At 37.4% G+C, this 18,630-nt stretch overlaps 1 protein-coding gene across 3 annotated transcripts in view; it reads left to right on the forward strand.

Moving 5' to 3' along the window:
- The window catches only part of TMEM40 (transmembrane protein 40), a 68,568-nt gene that overhangs the window by 32,706 nt on the left and 17,232 nt on the right, over positions 1-18,630 (forward strand). Inside the window, exon 1 of one of the 3 annotated variants that reach the window (XM_074283872.1) lies at positions 6,817-7,205. The exons of 1 other annotated variant lie outside the window; for it this stretch is intronic. The gene's annotated coding sequence lies outside the window, so the exon portion shown is untranslated. Of the gene's footprint in view, positions 1-6,816; positions 7,206-18,630 lie in introns of those variants that run through there. One more of the 3 variants, XM_074283871.1, reaches the window with a different exon arrangement.

The raw sequence follows: 18,630 nt of genomic DNA on the forward strand, positions 1-18,630 counted from the left end.
CTCCCTGGCTGTGTTCACTATAATCACTATTGATTAGAGAAATGCAAATTAAGACAACTCTGAGGGACCATTACACACCTCTTAGATTGTCTAAGATAACAGGAAAAGATAATGATGAATGTTGAAAGGGTTGTGGGAAAACTGGGACACTAATGCATAGTTGGTAGAGTTGTGGACTGCAGTTGGGGGCTATGCCCAAAGGGCTAGCAAACTGTGCATACCTTTGACCCAGCTAGGTCTGTATCTCACAGAGATCATAAAAGAGAGAAAAAGATCACATGTGCAAAAAATGTTTGTAGAAGCCCTTTTTGTAGTGGCAAGGAACTGGAAGCTGAGGGATGCTCATCACTTGGGAAATGGCTGAATAAGTTATGATATATGAATGTAATGGAATATTATTGTTTTGTAAGAAACAATGAGCAGGATGATTTCAGAAAAACCTGGAGAAACTTGCATAAATTGATGCCAAGTGAAGTGAGTAGAACCAAGAGATCATTGTACACAGAAACAGCAAGATTATATGATGATCAACTATGATGGATGTAGCTTTTTTCAACAATGAAGTGATTCAGGCCAATTACAATAGACTTATGATGGAGAGAACCATCTGGATTCAGAGAGAAGACTATGAGGACTGAATGTGGACCACAATATAGTATTTTCATCTTTTTTATTACTCTTTGCTTACTTTTTTCCTTTCTCATTTTTTCTCTTTTTGACGTTTTGTTTTGTTTTTTTCCTTGTGCAGCATGATAAATGTGGAAATACATTTAGAACAATTGCACATGTTTAACCCATATTGGATTACTTGCTGTCTAGGAGGGGTAAGAGGAAGGAAGGAAGAAAAATTTAGAACACAAGGTTTTGCAAAGATGAATGTTAAAAACTATCTTTGCATGTATTTTGAAAATTAAAAGCTATTATTCAAATTTCCACTGTGAATATGAAGTAAATGTGGACTACAACATAATATTTTCACTTTGCCTTATTGTTTGATTGCATTTTGTTTTCTTTCTCATTTTTTCTCCTTTTTTAATCTAATTTTTCTTGTGCAGCATGATAAAAGTGAAAAATATGTATAGAGGAATTGCACATGTTTAATATAAATTGGATCACTTTGCTGTACACTTCAATGTTGTATGAAGATGTATTCTGATGGAAGTGGATATCTTCAACATAAAGAAAATCCAACTCACTTCCAGTTGATCAATAATGGACAGAGACAGCTACACCCAGAGAAGGAACACTGGGAAGTGAATGTAAACTGTTAGCACTTCTGTCTATCTACCCAGGTTACTTATACCTTCGGAAGCTAATAATTAATGTGCAACAAGAAAATTGGATTTACACACATATATTGTATCTAGGTTATACTGTAACACATGTAAAATGTATGGGATTGCCTGTCATCAAGGGGAGGGAGTAGAGGGAGGGAGGGGATAATTTGGAAAAATGAATACAAGGGATAATGTTATAAAAAAATTACTCATGCATATATAATGTCAAAAATTATTTAAAAAAATAAATAAAAAGGGAAAACAAAAAAAAATAAAATAAATTGGATCACTTGCTGTCTGGGGGAAAGGGCAGGGGGGGGAAATGGAGAGAAAAAATTAAAACATAGGATTTTTTAGGAGTGGATATTGAAAATTATCCATGTATATGTTTTGAAAATAAAAATCTTTAATTAAAAAAAATCCACTGTGATCTGCCTCACATCTCTTTCTAGTCACAGTATATGATCCCAAGACACTTCTGTCTTGGCTGCTATTGCTGGTCTAGCAGCCTCTAGTTTGCCTTAAAATAGCTTCATCACTTTATTATCTATATGATATCCCTAATGCATTGTCTTGATCATAGTCACTCCTTTATTCAAAAATTCATACTGGCATCCAAACAGAATATAAATTTACTTTAACATTGAATCTGTCCAAAATCTAGCTCCAGTCTATCTTTACCAGGCTTATCTTACACATAGAATTCCTCTATACTTTTCAGATAATGTGAACTATTTTCAACCCCATCCTTTGCTCTTGTCCATCTCCAAATCTTTGTCCATTCTGTTCCCTATCCATGAAGTGGATTTTCCAAACCAGTCTTCCCATATCTGCCTAGTTGACTGCCTTCCTTCTAATGCAAAACTCAATTCCAGTGATTTTTTTCATTGAAACCTTCTTTGAGCATCTTAGTTAAAAAATATCTTCTTTCTCCTCTGCATATCCTCCTCTATTTCAGTCCCACATATGCATATCTTTCACCCTACATTCAGCTGTAAGATTTTTTGACTTCATGGATTATGTTATAACCATATGTTATAAGTACTTCTCACAAAGGAGAATCATATGTACCATTTCTCTAATGGCATAAAGTGTCTGTCATAAAATTTTTTTCATCTATAAGAATTCATGGGGGCAGCTAATTAGTGTAGTGGATAGAGCACCAGCCCTAAAGTTAGGAGGACCTGAGTTCAAATCTGACCTCAGTCACTTAACACTTCCTAGCTTTGTGACCCTGGGCAAGTCACTTAACCCCAGCCTGGGGGGGGGGGGGAAGGGAGGGATAATATGTTGGGAAAGACATTATTTTGCTTTTATGTTCAATAAAGGCAATTCACAAACAGAGTTTAAATTTTAAAAAAAGAAAAGTCCTCTGTGATCCTATTTTTCTTTGGAAAATGAGTTTCTTATTTCTTCTAGTAGTTTTAAGTATTTTTCCTTTAACTTTGGGATGTTTAACCATAATGTTTCTTGGTGTTTTCAAACATAGATTATTGTTTTGTTGTGGTCTTATGGGTTTTTTCTATTTGTGTTGTAATTCTTATTTTTTTCTACTTAAATTTTTTTTCTTAATTTCCTGGAATATGATGCTCAGATTCTTTTATTTTACTAAATTTTCTAAAGCATTAGAAATCCTAAGTAAAACCAAACCTGAATTTGTATGTCTTCTAGGTTTTTGGATAATTTTGTGATTTTTTTTTTTGAACCTGTATTTCTAATAATTTTGTATTGTATGCGATCACATTCTTTGACTGCAGTATGTCTTTTGTTGGTTACTCCTATTGGATGTTTTTGAAGTTCTCTACCAAATTCTATGTAATGCTAATTTTCTTCACCATTTCCTTTTTTTTTTTTTTTAAGTCTTTTAATTTTCTCCTGTAATTAAAAAACCCACTTTCCTTAAGATCTATTTTTATTGTGACTTTCTTACTCTTCCCTTAAGATCTATTTTTTTATTGTGACCTTCTCACTCTTGCCAATTCTTGTTTAATTTATTTAAATGAGCTGTTTATCCATCTGTGATATCTCTTTATATAAAGTTACCTTTTTCATCTGTATGTTTCCTTATCCTTTAGTTATTTTTATTACTTCCAAATGTATATTGGATTAGCATTTTTCTTAACTTTGCTCATTTCAATTTTCATTTTCATTTTCATGTGTATTTGCCCTTATTTAGTATTTCATTCTATTTATTGCTTTTTTTCCCCTTCACTTCTATTTTCTTTTTTCCCCCCCTTTTCTCTTCTTTCATTTACTCCTTTCTTTTTCCTTTCCTCTTCTTTCCTTTGACTAGTCCTCCCTTTCTCACCCAGGTTGGAAGTGCAGGGGCTATTTGTTCATGGGCCAGATCCCACTATTGATCTTCATGAAAGCTTTGACTTCTTTTATTTCCAACCTGAGCTGATATACCCCTCTTTGGATATCCTGGTGCCTCTCTGCTCCCATGCATTTACTATATTGGTGATGGACTTACTGTGGATGCCCAGTTGTTTTTAGTCCTATGGAAGCTCTGAACTTTTGAACTAAAGCAATCTGCCAACCTTAGCCTTCCAAGGGGTTGGGACCACAGGCATATGTTATCCCATCTGGCTCTATTTTTATTTTTCAGCAGTAATGTGAGTAACTAAGGAAGTATATTTAACAAGAATGTACATGTATAGCCTATATTGGATTGCCTGTTGTCTTGGGGAGGAGGAAAGGAAAGGAGGGAGGGAGAAAAATTTGGAACTCAAAATCTTACAAATATAAATATTAAAAATTATCTTTACATGTAATTAGAAAAGAAAAATTATTAGGCACAAAAAAGTCATGTGAGAAGCTCCTTTTAAACTTGGATACATTGCCAGGAAAGCCTCTTTCCACTATACTCTGTTGTGTCATCCTTCCTAATAAGAGGGCCATCCAATCCTGTGTTAAGATATTTGGAGACACCCCTGTTTCCCAGAAGTAAGACCGAGCAAGCAAGTTGTGAGCTAAGCTTGGCATAACAACAATCCTTTGTGTTCTGCATAATCTCACCATATGGCAGTGCATTGCTTTGATCAGCATCAGGTGTTCATTGAGGAATTTATACCCTTTCTTTCCCAGGACTTGGGAGCCAATGTGCAGAAGCCTAAAGACATCTTTCACCTCTCTTGACATGTTCACAATCCTTTGCTTGTAAGTGAACTGAACCAAGTTCTGCATTCCTGTTCCCACCACCCTAATTCTGGTTCTGTTTGTGTCTGTGAGACAATCAACTTGAAGACTGGTCCCATAAGACCCAGGAATACCCACATTGTCTACACATGAGCCTGCTGTGAGAAATGCTACTTAAAACTTGAGAGGGATTATGTCATGGTCTAGCCCATTTGTGGTTTTATATATGTACAAAACACTACCTTGCCTAAGCATGTTAAGCTCTCTTTTGGGGGAAGAGGGAGTGGAAATATATTCTGGTTGCAAGAATTCTTTCACTTTAAAATTAATTAAACTTCTGTTTATGTCCTGACTCTTCCTTCTGTCTCTAACTTGCTCTTTTTGGTCCAGCCATTCCTAGGTTAGAGGCTGATACAGTGGATGTATGCCTTTCTTCATTATGACTCTTACTGTAATTAATATGAAATAGACTTGTCTTATTAGAATGCAAGCTCTCTGAAAACAAGAACTATGATATTTTTCCTCTTTGTATCCCTAGAACCCAGCACAATATATATATATTTTTGTCCAAACCTGTGATTTTATCAATCTAGGGGACTCCCTGTGTGAAAATATTTTCTGTAATGCAGATATACTTAATAAGTATTGGTTAATTCTGGAGAGCAATTTTAAACTATGCCCAAAGAGCCACAAAACTATGCACCCACTTTGATCCAGCAATATTATTAGGAAGTCTATATCTCAAAGAGATTTAAAAAGTGAGGAGGACCTATTTGTGCAAACAATATTTACAGCAGTTCTTTTTTGTGGTGGATAAGAATTAGAAATTGAAAGTATGTTCATCAGTTGAGAAATGTCTGAACTAGTTGTGGTATATAGATAGATACATAAGAAATGAAAAGTAGTTAGCAATAAGAGAAGTAAAAAAAATTAAAGGAATTAGAGTATGCAATGAGGAAACAAAATTATCACTCTTTGCAGATGATATAATGGCATATTTAGAGAATCCTAGAGAATCAACTAAAAAACTACTAGAAAAAAATTAACAATTTTAGCAAAGTTGCAGGATACAAAATAAATCCACATAAACCATCAGCATTTCTATATGCTATCAAGTTCAGCAGTAAGAGATACAAAGAGAAATTCCATTTAAAACAATTGTGGCTAATATAAAATACTTGCCAAGACAAAGTTAGGAATGATATGAACACGATTACAAAGCACTTTCTACACAAACAAAGTTAGATCTAAACAATTAGAAGATTATCAAGTACTTATGGGTAGGCTGAGCTAATATAATAAAAATGACAATTCTGCATAAATTAGTCTATTTATTCAGTACCATACCAATCAAACTGTTAAGAAATTACTTTACAGAGCTAGAAGAAATAATAGCAAAGTTCATCTAGGAGAAAAAAAGGTCAAGAATCTCAAGGGAATTAATGAAAAAACCTCAAACGAAGGTGGCCTAGCTGTACCAGACCTAAAATTAAATTATACAACAGTGGTCATCAAAACCATTTGGTACTAGCTAAGAAATAGAGTAGTTGTTGATCAGTGCAATAGGTTAGATTCACAAGACACAATAGTCAATGACTATAGTAACTAGTGTTAAGTCCAAAGAACCCAGCTTCTGAGATAAGAACTCACTATATGACAAAAATTGCTGGGAAAATTGGAAAATAGTATGGCAGAAACTAGGCATTAACTTACACCTAACACCCTTTACCAAGATAAGATAAAAATGAGTTCATGATTAGGACATCAAGGATGTTATTATAAGCAAATTAGAAGAACAAGGGATAGTCTGCCTCTCAGATCTGGAGAGCAATTTGGAACAATGCTCAAAAGGCTATCAAATTGTGCATACCCTTTGATCCAGCAATTTCTCTGCTGGGCCTGTATCCCAAATAGATCATTAAAAAGGGAAAAGGATTCCCGTATGTGCAAAAATGTCTGTGACAGCCTTTTTTTGGAGTTGCAAGGAACTGGAAACTGAGTGGATGCCCATCAGTTGAAGAATGGCTGAATAAATTATGGTATATGAATGTCATGGAATATTATTGTTCTGTAAGAAATGAGCAGCAGGATGATTTCAGAAAGGCCTGGAGAGACTTACAGGAACTGATGCTGAGTCAAGTGAGTAGAACCAGGGAGAACATTGTGCACACCAAAGGGACCTGCCATCATAGATCCAATCTTCCAAGCAAGCTTTTCTTTTTTACTGTCCACACAAAGACCCCTAACCTTCCTCTCTTTCCTTTCTATGTATTACCAAGTAGGCCAGCACCACCTGCTCTCCCCACAATAAGGAAGCCAAACCAGTCCGTCTCCACCCAGACTCATCAGGCAGGTTTGTCTACATGAGTAGGCAGCTGTGTTAAGACTGCAGGTCCTCAGCTCTGCTTCTGCCTCTCTTGGGCCAGAAATCCAGGGATCCCGCAGACAGGGAAGCTAGCCTGTGGGTCTGTTTGCTCCAGAGAGCCAGATAACAGGATATCAGGAGCTCCAGCCTCTCTCGGTGCCCCATGTCCTTGAAGGGGACCCACCCCCCAGAAGAAAAGAGCCTCAAGAAAAGAGGAACAAGACTTAACTATAGAGATGAGTCAGGGGATGGGGCCCAGCAGGGAGGGAGCTGCCAGAGTCATGTGTTGCTCATTCAGAACCGTCATCGTCATGGTGCTTGGATGGGCCTGCCCTCTTCCTTGATATGTTCTTCCCTGCCCATCATTGCCACAATCCTCTGAAGCACATAGCAGCAGTACTCAACGCCCCTGCTTCCGAGAACAGGTACAATAGAAACTCTGCTGGTTTTTCAATGGGGTTGTGGTTTCCTCTGAGTTATTGAGGGGAATGGGGAGTTTTGGGGGGAGAGAAGGAAAAAAGGAAGATTAAAGGCAGCTTGCTTATGAGTTCTTTCTAATTAATTAGTAGTAACTTGTTTTCTTGAGGGGGGAAGGCTAATTATTACTGGGTATGGTCTTCCCTATTCCTGGATACTTTTCTTAATAGAAACTTGAAACCTTTTGTGCTGTGGTAGAAATATACTGGACTAAGGTTGGAGAATTGGGTTCAAGTCTTGACTCTTCTCCTCATAAGGAGAAGTATCCTGATAAGGATACTCCTCTTGGGCAAGCCATTTCATGTTTAAAGGTCTTGATTTCTTCCTCTATAAAACAGGATCTAGGATCAGGGCTTCTCAATCTAGGTTATTATATAAACTTGTTTTTTAAATTTCAAAAATATATTTGAATGCTTTTGTAATTTTACAAAATTTTACATGCTACATTTTATTTTATGTATTTAAAAACATGATTCTAAGAAAGGGTCTGTGGGCTTTACCAGATTGTCAGAAGGGTCTATCACACACACACACATACACACACACACACACACACACACACACACACAGAGTTAAGAACTTTTGAACTAGATTATCTCTAATATATTTTGGAGTAGCTATTTGGTACTTAGAGCACCAAGTTTAGAGTCAGGAAGTCTCATCTTTCTTTTTTTTTTATTATAGCTTTTTATTTACAAGATATATGCAAGGATAATTTTTCAGCATTGACAATTGCAAAACCTTTTGTTCCAATTTTTCCCCTCCTTCCCCCTACCCCCTCCCCCTGATGGCAGGTTGACCAATACATGTTATATATGTTAAAATATAAGTCTTATCTTTCTTAATTCAAATCTGACCTCAGATAATTTCTAGCTGGATGACTCTGGGCAAGTCACTTCTCCCTGTTTGCCCCAGTCTCCTCATCTGTAAAATAAGTTGGAGAAGGAAATGGCAAAATAACTCCAATATATTTGCCAAAGAGTCTTATATGATTGAAACAGCTAAACAACAGTAAGTAATATATCTTTGGACTTAAATGTTCTGTGTTCCAAAGGCCTTCCATATCTGACATTTGATGTCCTAAGGTCCCTTCTAGTTCTCATGTTCTATATTCTAAGTTCTTACTAATGACTTTTCTGCCTCTGACATTCTAAAGCAAACCCCTTCTAATTTCACTAGTGTGTCTACTCAAAAAAAGGTGAAATTTCTTTCAAATGTATGAAATTAGCATTTTCTTCTAGTCCTAGAAAATTAAGGGGACCCTGATTATTAAAAAAGTTATTTCTAAAATTAATTTCTTTTGGGATGATAAAGTCAAGATTTCCTTCTCCCAAATCTTCTCTATGATCATATCTTAAATGAAATCTTTGGGTTCTTGGCAAGAACTCACCAATACAGCTGATAAGAATCTCACAGAGTCACAGTATCTTAATATTCAAAGTGACCTCAGAAGCTATTAAGTCTCATTTGAATATAGATGGAATCTACTCTATGGTATCCCTAACACAGGGTCATCTAGAGTCCACTCAGTGTTATCCATAACATTTTAGGAATCTTTATAAGAAGACTCATCTTCCTGAGTTCCAATCTGACCTCAGATACTTCCTAGCTGTGTGACCCCGGACAAGTCATTTAACCCTGTTTGCCTCAATTTCCCCATCTGCAAAATGAACCAGAGAAAGAAGTGGCAAACCATCCCAGTGGTCAAGGAGAATTGGATACAATGAAAAAATGATTAAACAAGAAAATTTTTAGAAAGTTGAGCATAATCTTCCTTTGTATAGCTTTTATCCATTTTTCCTCATTCTGTCCTCTGAGATAAAATGAAACAATCTTGTTTTCACATTACAGCCTGTAAGACATTTGAAGACAGCCATTAGGTTCCCTATAATAAGCTTTTTCTTCTTCAGGTTAAATTTTTTCTACATCTTTCAACCAGTCTCCAGGACAGGAAGTAGCTTTTCTTTAGCAAAGGTCATCAGAGATACCCCAGTATCTCTACCAAAAAAACCCCAAATGGGATCATGAAAAGTCAGACAAGACTGAAAAGACCAGAAAACAGGAACAAAAAGGGACTGGATAGGTGGATGGATATCAGATACTCCTACTTGTGTGTTCACTCTTCTGTGAGGTCCAGTGGATATCCAGAGGATCAGGAGCATGTAGGAGATATGGGCTGGGTAACAGGGCCACACATTTGGGAAATCATGAAGAACCAGATTTTAAGTGGAAGAGACTAGCATAAATAGAACAACCCTCTCATTCTGTTCCTTAGAAATTAAATGATTGTTTTAGATAATAGAGGCAAGAGGTAGTAGAATCAGGATTTAAGCCAGGATGCTCTTCAGATCCAAGTCACTCACCTAAGGTGCTTTTGTGGGATAAATTAAGTCCTTGTTATCTTAGTGTGAATGACTTAACTGATTTATTTGGTGGTGTAGGGGAAGACTGTGAGGAGCCTGAGCAAGTCACTGAAAAACAGCTCAAAGAACTCTATAATGTAGTAGCATAAATCTTATTATTCCCATTTTTTACCGCTGGAAAAACAAACTTAGCGAGCCTAGTATGATGATTAGAATGCTGGAATTAGAATTAGGAAGAACTGACTTCAAAACCCACTTGAGAAATTTGCCAGCCAATGACTTTGAATGAGTCCTAGTAGCCTAAATTTAGAGATAGAAGGGATCTTAGAAGTCGCCTAATGTGCCCTCCTCATTTTACAGATGTTAGAAATAAAAACTTCAGATCCAAATCCTTGGAGTGAGTGGAGGAAGGTTATTATGTTTCTTGCAAGAAGCAGGCCCCACATGCCTTTAGAAGGCACAAACGCAGTTCACAGAGGCCAAAGCCAGCAGTTATATTCCACAATCTCCCCTTGCCTCCTCATCTTCTCCTCAGAATGGGAGGAAACCTTTCCAGAATCTATATTTCATTACATTCCCACTATATGCAGTCCTTGGTGTGTTCCTATGTTCCCCCCTCCTCTTACCACATATGTTCAAAGATGATGGATGTCTCCTCCTTAAGGGAGGAGCAATTAATACACATGAGGCTTATTAACCATCCTCAACTAAAAATTTAGCTTGCCCAGGGCATAAACCTAGATTATTTGCACTCAACCAGCACCTGTGGTTACTGCTGTTAACTTAAGACTTTTTTTTTTTTTCTGAGACAATTGGGTTTAAGTGACTTGCCCAAGGTCACATAACTAGGACATATTAAGTGTCTGAGGTCAGTTTTGAACTCAGGCCCTCCTGACTTGAGGGCTGGTGCTCTATCCACTGTATCACCTAGCTGCCCCAACTTAAGACATTCTTTAATTCTTTTCAGCGTGTACTGACCCTAAAATTTATATCACTTCTTTTCTACTACGGCAACAGGGAGGGAGGCTGTGAGGCTGAAACTTTTCAATTGTGGAAACAAAACCTTACAATTTTACTTTTCCCATAGATAAAGAAATTGAGGCCCAGAGAGGTTAAGTCACTTCTTGAAGGTTACCTAGGCACTAAATAACAAAGTAAGGATTTGAACTCAGGTTCTTTAAATTCCTGGACAACAAAGTAGAGCAGTTTATAGTGTCAGGCTTGAAGTCAAGAAGAATTGCCTGAATTCAAATGTAACTTCAGACACTTACTAGCGGTGTGAACTTGGGCAAGTCACTTAATGCTGTTTGCCTCAGTTTCCCCATTTGTGAAATGAACTGGAGAAGGAAATGGCAAATCCCTCCAGTATCTTTCACAAGAAAATCCCCAAATGGTGTCACAGAAAATCTGATGCGACTGAACAACAACCTCTGAACTCCAAATCCAGCACTCTTTCCAAAGTGCTACTTAATCTCAGTTTTTTCATATATAGAATGGGAATAATGATCCCTAAGGATTTTGATTTCAGGAATGTTGTGGACATCTAATGAGACAATAATTCTTTGCAAACTTAAAGTGCTATATAAATATTATTTAAGTATTGTGTTAACTTATGGTTAGCATTGCTCAAGGCCACATAACTGGTAAATATGATTATTAAGACTTGAATTCAGGTCTTTTTAACTCTCAAGTATGGCATTCTATCCATTACATACCTATGGAATCACATACATGAACAGCAACCCTTTTTAGTGCTACGGAAGTAGATTAAAACTAATTGGGGATCTTATAATGAAGAGAGCCATCTGCACCCAGAGAGACAGGACGGTGGGAACTGAGTGTGGATCACAACATAGCATTCTCACTCTTTCTGTTGTTTGCTTGCTCATTTTTTTTTCCTTTTTGATTTGATTTTTCTTGTGCAACATGATAATTATGAAATATGTATAGAAGAATTGCACATGTTTAACATATATTGGATTACTTGACATCTAGGGGAGGGCATGGGGAAAGGGAGGGAGAAAATTTGGAATACAAGATTTTGCAAGGGTGAATGTTGAAAATTATCTATGCATATGTTTTGAAAATAAAAAGCTTTAACAAAAAAAACATAATTGCAAAATATTGAACAAAACAAACCATAATACAATGGAACATAAATAATGTCACTGTGATTTTCTAAGTCAGTGAGGACCACTGGGATTCTTATGTATGGTTTAATGCCCCATTTCTATTGTGGTTGACCTAAGACTATTCCTCTTTCCCTGGCCTCCATTTTTTCATTCATAAAAGGAATATAATAGTTACCTTCTCTAACTCCCAGGGTGCTGAGGGAGGATCAAGTAAGATTACAGTATGTCTTTCTGAACTGTATAAAGTACATGGCAGTGGGAAAAAAACCAAAGTGACATTTGTTTTGTTGCTGCTGAGTCATTTTTCAGTCATGTCCGACTCCTCAGGACCCTGATTAGGGTTTTCTTGACAAAGATACTGGAGTGTTTTCCCATTTTCTTCTCTAGCTCATTTTACAGATGAGGAAACTGAGGCAGACAGGGTAAAGTGACATGCCCAAGATCACCCAGTTAGTGTCTGAGATTAGATTTGAACTCAGGAAGATGAGTCTTTCTGATTCTGATTCTGATAGGGGTTATTTTGGTCCACTGCACTCTAACAGTTAATGAGATAGAATTTAATGAAAACCAAGGGATAAACCTGGTTTCAGGGGATTACATTCATTGACTCATTAAAAGAATATTCATGGAGCCTCACCTTAGTGCCTCAGAAAGGAATAGAAACTCTTAGATTGTAGTTGGAACAACATTAGTTTTACTTTCTGTATCTTGGGTATTTAGTAATAATAAATGCGTGGTTGATTTGATAATTGAGGAGGGCTGGGTTGACTGGTCAATATATACTATTATATAATATACTGGTTAGACCCCAACTCCAGTTTAGCCCCTGCTTTGTGATTTTGGAGAGGCTGATTTATTTCTTTCCTTACCTCTGAAACATGTAGAGGTCAGACTTTATGAGTTTCCAGGGATTCTTTTTTTCTGCAATTGAGGATTTTATGAATCCTCACTGTGAAGGGGTGGGGAAGATCAAGAAAAAAGAAAATTATGAGGTAAGACCCTTCATAATGAGGATTATAACCTTCTTTGTATTTATATGTAGGAAGACATTGATTGCCCTTGGGACCAAGTTTCTAGTTTATCTAGTGCCTCTGGAAGGACAGATTGGCATTTGGCATCTGAAAGCAAACATATGTTAGTGGGATGCTAAGCACTTTACAGCTGGATGGCACAGTGGATAGAGTGCCAGCACCTGGAGTCAGGAAGACAAATCTGACCTCAGATCCTTCCTAGATGGATGATTCTGGGCAAGTCACTTCACCTTGTTTAATTGGGTTTCCTCACCTAACAAAAAAAAAAAAAAAAAAAAAAAAAAAAGAGCAAGAGAAGGAAATGGCAAGCCATTCTGGTATCCTTGCCATGGAAACCCCACATGGGGTCACAAATAATAGGACATGACTGAAAAATGACTGAAAACAACAAAACAAATGTCACTGGTTTTTTCCAGCTGCCACACAGAGCAAAAGACTGTTCAAAACAAGGTCAGATTGTTATTTTACTTAATCCTCCCCAAGTACCTTGGGAGTTAGAGAAAGTAACTCTTACATTTATTATATGAATGAAGAAATGGAAGTCAAGCAGGGTGATCCCATAAGGATAAATATATACAATCCCAGTAGGACTTAGAAAATCACATATTTAATTTTCCACAACAACTCTGGGAGAAAGGTACTGTTATTATCCCTATTTACACTTGAGAAAACTAAGAGAGACAGAGGCTAACTGACTTGCCCAATGTCAGAGTTAGTAACTGTCTGTAGTTGAACTTGAATTCAGATCTTCCTAACTTCAGACCTATGTCCCTATTCATTGATCCACCTGCTACCTCTAAGTATTTGGGATAGAAAGAATGCTAGAAGGTGGGATACAGGCCACTAAAGGAGGTACGGGAGGGATAAGGAGCCAAAGACAAATTCTCTAACTTGGAAATTTTGCAAAGCCCCCTGAATACATGTAATTTTAGATTCTTAGAATCCTGGAAAACTAGAGCTGGAAGAGACCTTGGGGATTTCAAAACCAAAACCTTCATCTGGAAATCAACTTTTCCATGGAAGGATCATAGATACGAAGGGGAAAGACCTCAGCCGACATCTTGTCCATTTTTGCATTTACACATGAGGAAATATAAACCCAGAGATGAAGTGACTTAGCAAGGTGACAAAAGCATATCGGCAGAACCAGGATGTGAAGCAGAAATACAGTCACTCCAAATCTCCCTTTCCCGAGTATTCACTGCTGTACTAATGCAGGGATTAGTTGTGTGACATCTGGGGAACCTCCCTAGCCTATTGGCACATGAAACATGAGGAAGCATTTTCAAACAGATAGTGCTACATGAATGTGAGCTATTATTAATTATTAAAATTATCAATTATCTTTAGTAATATTATTAATGTTCCCCCTTCCATATGTCTACTTCTCTCCTTTAAAGGGTAATATAAGGACCAGGAGGGTGGAAGGGAAGATTCTTGCAAAAATATATTATTTAAACTGTATACAAAATTTTATTTAATTTATACTTTAATATATTTAACATGTATTGGTCAACCTGCCATGGGGGGGGAGGAAGAGGGAAAAAATTGGAACAAAAGTTTTGGCAATTGTCAATGTTGTAAAATTACCCATGCATCTATCTGGTAAATAAAAACTATAATAAAAAAAAAAAGAGGAAGAAAAAAGAAAGTTTAAAAAAAAAAGTTTGCTAGGCTTTGGATCGAAAGGCCACTTTTAAATTGATATTTGTCTTTTTTCTCATTCTTTGGGTAATCTCTATTAGTATTTTGCTCTTCCTCCCTTCCAATAAAAACTGCCATTTATTCCAGGCTAATCTTGTCTAAATATTCAGAAAAAAAAGAAAAAAATATATATATATATATATTATTTATTCAGAGCTGTCCCTGGTCTTATCAAACTGAAGTTTGGTATTTGATTTGGGTCACATGATCCTTTAAGGAGGATTTGGATAAGCTCTAGAGTACTCGATCTGAGAAGGGTCTGAAGATCTTGCCAGATCTGGAGAGTCATGGAGGAGAGAAGATTTGAACGTTTGAAGAACTGAACCAGAAAGAAGGCATTCCATTTGTTTTGCTTGGCCCCAGAGGGCAGAACTCAGGAGCAAGGCAAGGAAGCTAGACTTGACATCAGGAGGAAAAAATTTCTTATTGGTGGAGCTGTCCAAACATGGAATTTATCTTTAATAATTTATTCAATAATTTACTGCCATCTTAGTCCAGGTGCATTCTGTGGCAAATGCTAGAACTGGATCAAGTTCAAGGTTTGAAAAAGTTAATTCAGTTGGGCAAATTGATAGAAACACCCTTTTACTCAAAATAAACAAACTCTGAGAAAAGCAATATAAATATTCAACAAGTGAAATAAATACAGCTCTGAAGGGCCTCCCCCTTCCCCCACCCCCCACCTAGGGCCATATATAAAAGTCAGTAACAATGGCCTCCCAGTGGGAATAAAGAACTCAAGATTTGGAAGGGTTAATTAAAGCCTTCCTCCTCCACCCCAGTTTTTAATGATTCCCTTCCAAAGAGGACTTTAGGCCATTCCCATTCTTGATACGGTGGTGACCAAGGGCTACTCACATACTTTAAGTAATTAAAGCCTCTTAATCTAATCACTCCCTAAGGACTAAAATCTGGGCTTAAAAAACAAAGACACCCCACCACCATCACCACCACATAATCACAAGTGTGAGCCTGTGTGGCATTAGTCAAAAAGAGAACTGGACTTGGTGATCCCTAGGATTTCCATCAGTTCTCAGATTCCAGGGTTTTATGGGAATAGTCCCAACTTCTAGGTTATCATTGAGTTTTTCATGGGGACATAGGCAAGTGCTTCTCCCCTTTGGGCCCACTTGTTCATGCACTAATCTCACCTGTCTCCAGAGAGCTGAGGGAGTAGAAGGGCACAGGTCTTTCATGCTATAATAATTTCCCAGCATCCTTGGGAGAATCTATAGAATGGGGATAATCTCCTATCTACTTTAAAGACTAGCTGTGAAGGTGGCAGTTTTTATAGCAATATAGGCTACAATATAGGCTGGTAGATGGTGCCTGGGGCTTCCAAGAAAGAGAGGAAGATCTAGACCCAGATCCTGTTGTGGTCACTCACTAGGGCTGTGAATATGGGCGACTGCCTTTGCTTTTCTTAAGCTCCTGATCTATAATAGGAATAATACCTGTAATACCACAATGGGTGAGACCCTAGAGAGAACTTTGTAAATCTTGACAAGCTCTCTAAGGGTAAATACAAACAAGTTTTGTTATTCAGTCATTTTCCACTCCGGTCTGACTTAGGTTTTCTTGGCAAAGATATTGGAGTGGTTTGCCATTTCCTTCTCCAGCTTATTTTACAAAAGAGGAACTGAGGCAGAGTTAAGTGACTTGTCCAGAGTCACACAGCTTGTAAGTGTCTGGGAGGCAAATTTGAACCAATGAAGATGAATCTTCCTGAGTCCAAGTCTGGAGCTCTAACCACTGAACCACCTAGGTGCTCATCAGAGTAATTGAGCTATGCCTGTTTTCTCAGAGCTAAAAGGTATCTCAGAGATCTTTTAATACAGCCCATCATTTTGGAGATAAGAAAAAGGAGCCCCAGGAAAAGGAAGTGATTCTCCAAATTTACCTAGTGAGTTTGTGGTGGAATCAGATCTCCTTGACCTCTTATAAGACCTCTAAATTTCCATTGCTCTTTCCATTACCGGAAGATAGCATGGAATTGCAGGATTTGGACTATTTATCTCTATTTTCTCTATCTTTATCCATCTTTCTATCTGTCTGTATTTTTATCTAATATTTATCAATCACTTTTTAACTTTATCATTTGTCTATTTCACAGTTTTTCATTATCTGGTATCTACTGACCTTTATTTAGCATTTATCAATCTATCATATCAAACTATCACTTATCTCTGACTCAAGCATCTCTCTCTCTCTTTCTCTGTCTCTCTCTCTCTGTCTCTCTCTCTGTGTTTCTCTCTCTGTGTTTCTCTCTCTGTGTTTCTCTCTCTCTCTCTCTCTCTCTCTCTCTCTCTCTGTGTTTCTCTCTCTCTCTCTCTCTCTCTCTCTCTCTCTCTCTCTCTCTCTCTCTCTCTCTCTCTCTCTCTCTCTCTCTCCCTCCCTCCCTCCCTCCCCATTTTTTTCATTAATATTTTCTTTTCCCCATCTTCCTTAAAATGTAAGTATTGCAGGGACAAAGAAAGCATTCAGGATCACTCAAAATTATCAGGTTCTTTTATCTTGATGGGAGAAAAAGTCCTAAACTCTTTGAAGGGGAGGAAAGGCCACTGAAAAGCAGGATATAGGGCAGAAAGTGAAGGTCACACTATTAATCTCCTAGGCACTGGCACCATGTGTTAATTTTTTTTCCACACCCCTAGCTTCACATGACTCCAGTTAGAGAAACTAAATCCTTCAGAAGCCTAAAATAGCCCAAGAGTCTGTGGAATGTACTATTAAATCTGAGAGAGCTCCATTAGCTTCCCTTGTGTCATTGTCAAGGTCTAATTATATCTGTTCTATATATAAGTCATGCATAACTGTAATTACTGTTTGTTACCTACCATACTTGGCTTGGACCTGCTCCCCAGTACTCAGCACTAGACGACAAGAGTTGGGATCTCCTGGAAGAGCCCCCAACATGCTGGTCAATGTTTGGTGCACAGTGGACTAATCTTATATGATGTGGCTTAAGGGAATGAGTTCAGAAAAATGTGGGGGGAAATGGATCTATAATCTCTTAAAATTCTTCAAATTATCCATGTTTCCTTCAAACTCGGCTCAAACCATCTTCTGTCTACAAGAAGCCTTTCCTGATTACCCTCACTGCTAGTTCCTTCGTGCCCCAAATTGCCCTGTATTTATTTATTTATCTTGTATATATTTTGTGTGCGTACACACACACACACACACACACACACACACACACACAGGAGATTAAATCAGTCAATACTTAAAGAAATTAAGCTGAAGCTCAAATAACTTTGGCCACAGAATGAGAAGAAAGAACACATCAGAAAAGATTCTAATGTTGGGGGAAATTGAATACAAAAGGAAAAGGGGAAGGCAGAGAGTGAAACTGATAGTGTCATGGAAGCAACAAATATGACCTTGGATAGACTTTGGGAGATAGTGGACAACAGAAGGACCTGGCATGATGTACCCTGGAATCATGAAGAGTTGGACCCTTATATACATGTTTGCCTCTGCTAGTGAATTAATACGAATTATTTCATTTTTGATTTGTATCCTCAGTGCTTATCAAATGTTTCCATAACAAAATGATGCATGGATCATGAAAAGAACCTCAGAGGACAATGGGTTACCAGATCTTGTCATGAACCCCTTTGGACATCTTGGCAGTCTAAGGGCACTATTGATTGACTGATTGAGCAACTATACACAGGGATTTTGCAATTAAACTCACTTGAGAGGCAGATTGATAACTGTAGTCATTTCAGAATAGTGTTGAGCATAATTGATATTTTGACTCATCAGCAACAGAGTTATGGAAATATCTATAATTTCTATTTTGACAAAGTCACCTGATGGTACTGCTAATACAACTAAGATTGGCTGTCTGGATTCCAAATTGAAATAAATACTAAATTTCAGTTAGAAGTAAGAGAAAATAAGGATGCATTTCATTTTTCCATCTAAGTTCATAGACCCTTTGACCTATATCCACAAAGTTCCTTGGACCTCAAATTAATTTAAGATCCTATTCGCTTCTCAAAGACATCTTGGAGATGTTCTTTTGTTTCCATTTACACAGTCCCCTCCTCACCTCCTTACCCTAAATCAAGCCCATATCATCTCACTCCATCAACTACTACAACTGCTTCTTAATTGGGCTTTTGCCTCTGGTCT

This window comes from Sminthopsis crassicaudata, chromosome 1 (genome assembly GCF_048593235.1).
Source record: "Sminthopsis crassicaudata isolate SCR6 chromosome 1, ASM4859323v1, whole genome shotgun sequence".
Classification (NCBI taxonomy): Eukaryota; Metazoa; Chordata; class Mammalia; order Dasyuromorphia; family Dasyuridae; genus Sminthopsis; species Sminthopsis crassicaudata.